The sequence below is a fragment of the Panthera tigris genome, chromosome B1 (genome assembly GCF_018350195.1).
Source record: "Panthera tigris isolate Pti1 chromosome B1, P.tigris_Pti1_mat1.1, whole genome shotgun sequence".
Lineage (NCBI taxonomy): Eukaryota > Metazoa > Chordata > Mammalia > Carnivora > Felidae > Panthera > Panthera tigris.
In genome coordinates, this window is record NC_056663.1 from 53,271,689 (window position 1) to 53,278,738 (window position 7,050).

The 7,050-nt window shown below is 34.4% G+C and overlaps 1 non-coding gene across 1 annotated transcript; it reads right to left on the reverse strand.

Moving 5' to 3' along the window:
- Nucleotides 1–736: 736 nt before the first annotated feature.
- Nucleotides 737–900, reverse strand: LOC122238282. The gene has a single exon (XR_006217227.1). It is a non-coding gene; the product is annotated as a U1 spliceosomal RNA (small nuclear RNA).
- Nucleotides 901–7,050: the final 6,150 nt, after the last annotated feature.

Genomic DNA, 7,050 nt, shown 5'->3' on the forward strand with positions numbered 1-7,050 from the left:
AGTACAAAACAGTCATCCCATCGAATCTAAGGCCCTCTAGATGTGCATCTTTGGGCTGTGACTGGAGCTTGCCAAAATCTGCAATTCTGTGAATTGAGTATTATAATGGCAGTTTATCAGGGGTGTACCCCATCACAGAACAAAAAGAGAAAAGTAGACTGGGTCCTCTGAGGTGGAAACTTGGAAAATAATGGAGGAGTGTGAAGAATGTAGTCATTAGGGTCAAGCTGAGAAGCAAGAGTTACCTGAAGATGGGACACAGATAGCAGTTGACATTGACAAAAGATTCAAGAAACTAATCGATAGAACAGAGAATCCTGAAGAACAGAATTTATTTCAAGACAGAAGTTTTATGGAGATTTTATCCACTTCTTTTCCCTTACCATTTCATGGGTTTGGTTGTTTTGCCCTATAGAAGGTTTTAGTTGAATCAGTGACATTTTTGTTTTAGTTGTGATACAGGACTCAACTTCTGTTGACAGTGCTTCCTATTGGCTTTCTAAGGTGGTTAAACATAAAACAGCAGAATTTCCAAAATCTTTTTAATGTGCAAACCACTGTATTTTGATATTGAATGATATTGAATTGATTTCCTGAAATATTTTTAGATAGAAGTCTTTCAGCTTTTAACAGTATTGTCATAGATTGAGAAGAAAAAGAAAAAAAAAATCACACGGGTCAACCCCTTTTGTTTTTTTTTTAATGTTTGTTTATTTATTTATTTATTTATTTTTAATAGGGAAAAGTGCGAACTCAGTCCCCCACTACCACAAATTATGCAGTCGAGTTTCCCACATTTGGGGAAATCGCAGGGGTCAGCACATCCGGAGTGCAATGGATAAGCCTTGCCCTGGGAAAACCACCTTTGTGATCATGGTATCTCCCCTGCCAGGTAAGTATGTTTATTTTCAAGAGAGAGCACAGGGGAGGGGCAGAGAGAGAGGGAGACGCGGAATCTGAAGCAGGCTCCAGGCTCTGAGCTATCAACACAGAGCCTGATTGGGGCTTAAACCTGCGAACTGTGGGAGGATGACCAGAGCCCATGACCTAAGCTGAAATTGGACACTCAACCAACTGAGCCACCTAGGAGCCCCTAAGATGGGTCAATTCTACCATGTCTTGGTCATAATGCTTCTTGGGCCAGTTTATGTTCTACTGAAGAGGCTTAATAATTCCCCTTGCCAAGCTTTCATTTTCTGAGGTGTTGATTATCTATAAAGATAGGGGTTAAAAAATCAAACAGAGTAAAATCATAATAAGTTGAAATCATGTGTGCTCAGTGAAGGAGTGTATTAAATGGTAATATGTAAAGTCTAGCTTAATGATTAAGTTAACTAATCTTGCCACTGTTACAAAAGTAAAACCTCAATCTATTTATTTATTTGGCCTGCAGAAGGTCATGCCTTACTATTCTGCCTTAGTGATACATTTGGGATATCCACGGAAGTAAAGCATCAGTCACTCTGCAGTAGAGAAAGATTTCAAAGAAAAATTTTATTAGTATCAAGTAATATTACTTAGGGGGAAAAAAGTGTGTTCAAACAATTTCCAGCAACTCTAAAATCCTTTGTTAGAAGTTTCTTTTCCGTTGGAATCATAGAGCTTTAATATACCAGTGGGCATTGTCTAGTTGTAAGTATAAGATATATTAAGCAATAATATAAGCAGTTATATGTTTCATGGGCAAAATGCATTTTCAATCATTATAGATTATTGGCTATTCAAGGGCACTTTGCCTATGTGGAAATAAACCCTTTGATATATTTTCAAAAAAGTCTTGTTTCTCTTTTTTCCTTCCTCATAATCCAGATTAATTAATTACCTAAAAATAATGTATTTCAAATAAAGGTAGAGAAACAAAGGTGCATGAATTACTTCTCCTACAATATATTGGTGGTACATATTGAGATACTGGTTATTGAGAAGTAAAGGATTTTTTCTGCTTCAAATTTTATTGTGATTGAAGATTTTATCTAAGAAGTTCTTCTGATTTAAATCTGAAGATAATTGGTGATTTTTTGCTTTAGATCTCAAACTGTAGCAGTATTAGCAAATATCTGATCATCTGTTGCCAGCTGTATTCTAGAGGGTAGAATTCTCATAAGGGAGGATCTTTGACTCCTCTCTGTGTTGATAGTTAGCAGCACTCTAGAAGAGATTGTGGACTAGGATTCTGGAAAGGATACAATTTGAAGCATCTCAGAAGAGTCCTCACTATCTTGGAATGTCACTTAGGCTGCTGTGGATAAGGGCCACATGGTCTGACAAAAATAATCTCAGAGATGGAGTGAGATCTGGTTTATTTTCCGAAATGGGGTCACTTTTGAGGTCTACGCCCAAAAATGATATAAGCAAGGAACATTAAATGGAGCGTAAGGCTTGCTACCCCAGAACAATGAACTGTGGGATGTGGGTGGCGAAAGAAAATATTGACAAAACAATCTTGAACAAACACAAAAAAGTTAAGTCAGAAAACATAGAAAATATTTGGAAATTTTAATTTTACACAATAGTTGCTTGAACTTGTATATTTTTATTGCTTTCTAGAGTGATTAAAATGAACAGAAAGTGTATATGTACATAATTTATATTTATATTTGTTACGATGTTGATACCTCAACTAAAATCAATTTATAAGTTTACCATTTGTAGAAACTTAGAACAAGCCATTTATTTATTTTTAATATTAAAAATTTTTTTTATTTTTGAGAGAGACAGAGGGAGATAGAGCATGAGCAGGAGAGGGACAGAGAGAGAGGGAGACACAGAATCTGAAGCAGGCTCCAGGCTCTGAGGTGTCAGCCCAGAGCCCGACATGGGGCTTGAACTCACAGAGTGTGAGATCATGATCTGAGCCCAAGTCGGTTGCTCAACCAACTAAGCCACCCAGGCACCCCTATTTTTAATCTTTTAACATAATAACCGCTAACAAAGGAGATTGAAAAAATAATCTATCTGAAGTATCTGTATGTTTGTACCCAAATAATTACTATAAACCAGATTTTTGAAAATAATTTTACCAATGCAGTGCATACATTAAAGAGTCAGAATAATACTGTTTTATCTGTTAATGCGTTAATGTTTCTCACTAACATTCCTTGTTAACTGGCTATATTTTAGAGAAATGATTTTGACAAGAAATTAATTAGCTTTAAACTTGACAGTTCGAAATAAAAAAATTTTTTTTTTGATATTCCAAGGTGAATTCTAATCATTCAAAGAAATTAAATCAGGTCTAAATTTCTCCCTCAATATTTGGCACCTTGTTATTTTGTACTCTAAGTCCTAGAATATATGTTGTAAAAAAAGACACTCAAGTCAAATAATAGGTTGAGCCTTGGCTCTGCCACATAAATACTGTTTAAAATTTTTTAAATTAATTATTGTTTAAAATTTTAATAATATCTGTCTCAAAAGGACTTCAAAAGATTCAATTAAATATTGTATTTTAAATGCCTAGAAAACAGCTTGGTACATAGGCACAAGTTTTTATTTAATATTCCTCAAAGGTATTTATTTTTTTACATTTATTTATTTTTGAGAGACAGAGTGAGACAGTGTGTGAGTTGGTGAGGGGCAAGAGAGAGGAGAGACAGAATCTGAAGCAGGCTCTAGGTTCTGAGCTGTCAGCACAGAACCCGACGAGGGGCTTGAGCCCATGAACCACGAGATCATGACCTGAGCTGAACTTGGATGCTCAACTGACTGAGCCACCCAGGCGCCCACCTCAAAGGTATTATTGCATATTAAACTATGCTCCTAAGAAATCCCCTATCTTTTTGTCTCCCCATTCCCACCCACTTTTCACTCATTCATCTATTCACTTGTTTTTTCGAAAATTATTTCTTGAACAATATTTGAAGCTCTAAGCATATAATAATGAGTGATAAATACAAGTATAAGCCTGTAATAGGTCCAGTTTGACCTATCGTGATTTGAGATGGGGGGAAAAGGCTGTGAAGGGAATAGTTCAGGGCAAGGGCAATAAACAAATGCCAAAGATTTGAGGCAGGAACATGACAATGTAAATGGAGATGCCAAGGAATGTAGTGCAGCCAGAGCAAAGTGAGTGAGTGTGTAATAGGACAACAGGGAGTTGGGACCATGCCATATAGGGTTCATAATCCTTTAGCAAATACCTACTCAGTACATATTATTGTACTTGTCAGACACTGGGTATGAGGTGGGCTTTAACTGGGTATGAGATGATGACAAGAAAATTTGTAATGATCATAGAAAGCAATAGGTACTTTGACAGAGGTATTAATGAATGAAAGGAAAATATATACATGGGGGAATATTTCATAGATTGAAAAAGTGACTTAAATTGACACCTAAAGAAAGAATGAAAATTATTCAGGTGAACCGATTGAAAGAAGGGCTGCACAAAGGGGGAGTAAATAGGAATCTCCCTTTTGAAATCAAGGATTATTGAGTCGAACGATACAGTTTGGCTCAGGACACAGAGGAGTTCTTCAGACACTTTTTGACTCAAGGATACTGTCAACAATAGTAACAAAGATACATAGGAAATTATAAAATATGTGAAAATTAAACAACACACAACTAAATAACCATCGACTTAAAAATAATCCTAAAAAAAGGAGAAAATGCTTTGAGATGAATGACAATGAAAATCCAGCAATGCCAAAACATATGAGATTTAGCGAAAGCAGTGCCTGGAGGTATATTTACAGCTATAAACTTGAATATTAAAAAGGAAGATCTCAAATCAATAATAGCCCAATTTTAAAATAAAAAAGTCAAACACAAAGAAGGCAGGAAAAGCAGATGATGTAGATTAGAATGGCCATACATTAAATAGAAAATAGACAAATAATAGAGAAAATCAATAAACCAAATTTAATTCTTTTTAAAGATTAAAAAAGACAAACCTTTAGCTACTGATTGAAGACAGAAGGAGAGAGAACGTAAAGAAATGAGGGTGGGATATTACTACCAAACTTGCAGAAAAAGGGTTACAGGAGGATACAGTGAACAATTGTATGCCAATATAATAGATAACCAAGAAAAAATAGACAAACTTTGAGAAAGAATAAACTGCCAAAGCCAACTCAAGAAGGAATAAAAAATATAGATAGTCCAATAACCAGTAAAATCATTGAATTAATGATTTAAAAATTCCTATGATAAAAGGGACTAGATATCTTCACCAGCAAATTTTAACAAACAAATTTTAATTAATCTTTAACACTCAAAGATTAATAATAATCTTTAACAAGCTCTTTCAAAAATTGTAAAGGGATGAAATATTGCTAATTTATTCTATGAGGCCAGTATTATTACCTTGATACCAAAATCAGACAAAAATCAACACAAAACAGAAAGGTATGGCCAATATCCCCTGTAAAAAAAAATGCAAACATCTCAACAAAATACCAGGAACCCAAATCCAGCAACATATACAAATATACCATATGTATACCGCCATTACCAAGTAGGATTTAACTGGTAATACAATTGATAAATTCTCTCATTTTCTGTTGATTTAGGAATTTCATTTCTCTTTGAATTTTAAAGAATACTTTTACTGGATATAGGATACTTTGTTGATAAACTTTTTCTTTCAGGACTTTTTATCATCTCACAACCTACAAAACTTCCAACCCTCCAGGGTTTCTGATGAGGATTCAGCTCTTACTTTTATTGAGGATTTCTTGTACATTATGAGTCACCTCTCTTGCTAGTTTGAAGGTTTTCTTTTTGACTCTCAATGGTTTGATTACATTGTGTCTAAGTATAGATAACTTTAGATTTATCCTATTTGGAGTTTATTGAGCTGCTTGAGTGGATAGATTCATGTTTTCATCAAATTTGGTAAGTTTTCAGTGATTTTTTTTTCAAATATTCACTTAATCCCTTTTTTCTCTCTTTACCTTCTTGCACTCTCATTATGTATATATTGATAATTTCTATGGTGCCTCGTGGGTCTTTGAGGATGTTGATTTTTATTAATTTATTTTTCTCTCTGCTCTTTAGATTAGATAATTTCAATTAACCTATCTTAAACTTCACTGTTCTTCTTCTAAATGATAAAATATTTATTTCAGTTGTATTTTCCAATTGCAGAATTTTACTTTGTTCTCTACTATAATTTCTATCTCTTTATTAATAGTCTCTGGGAGATATTGTTCTCATATTTTCCTTTAGTTCTTTAGGTATAACTTCTTTTAGTTTTTTTAAAGTTTATTTATTTATTTTGAGAGAGAGAGAACTCGAGTGGGGGGCCAGGACACACACACACACAGAGAGAGAGAGAGAGAGAGAGAGAGAGAGAGAGAGAATCCTAAGCAGGCTCCATGCTCAATCTTTAACAAGTGGACCCTGACATGGAGCTTGATCTCATGAACCATGAGATCAGGACCTGAGCCCAATTCAAGAGATCTTGAGTTAATTGAATGAGCCACCCAGGTGCTCACTTCTTTTAGTTTTTTAAATATTTAAAATAGTTTATTTAAAATCTTTGTCTCTTAAACATAAATGCCTTCTCAGGGACAAATTCTTTTGATTGCTTTCTTCACTTGCGCAGAAGCCTTTTTCTTTGTTTTTGCATATCTTTTTTTAAACTTTTTTAAAAAATTTAAATCCAAGTTAGTTAACATATAGTGTAATAATGATTTCAGGAACAGAATTTAGTGATTCATTAGTTACATATAACACCCAGTGCTCATCCCAACAAGTGTCCTCCTTTATGCTCCATACCCCTTTAGTCCTTCCCCACCACCCAACATCTCACCAGTAACCCTCAGTTTCTTCTCTGTTTTTAAGGGTCTCCAATGGTTTGTGTCCATCTCTATTTTTATCTTATTTTTGCTTCCCTTTCCCTATATTCATCTGTTTTGTTTCTTAAATTCCACATATGAATGAAATCACATGATATTTGTCTTTCTCTGACTTATTTCACTTAGCATGATACACTCTAGTTCCATCTACGTTGTTGCAAATGGCAAGATTTCATTCTTTTTGATGACCGAGGAGTATTCCATTAAATGTATATATCACGTCTTCTTTATCCATTCATTAATCTAT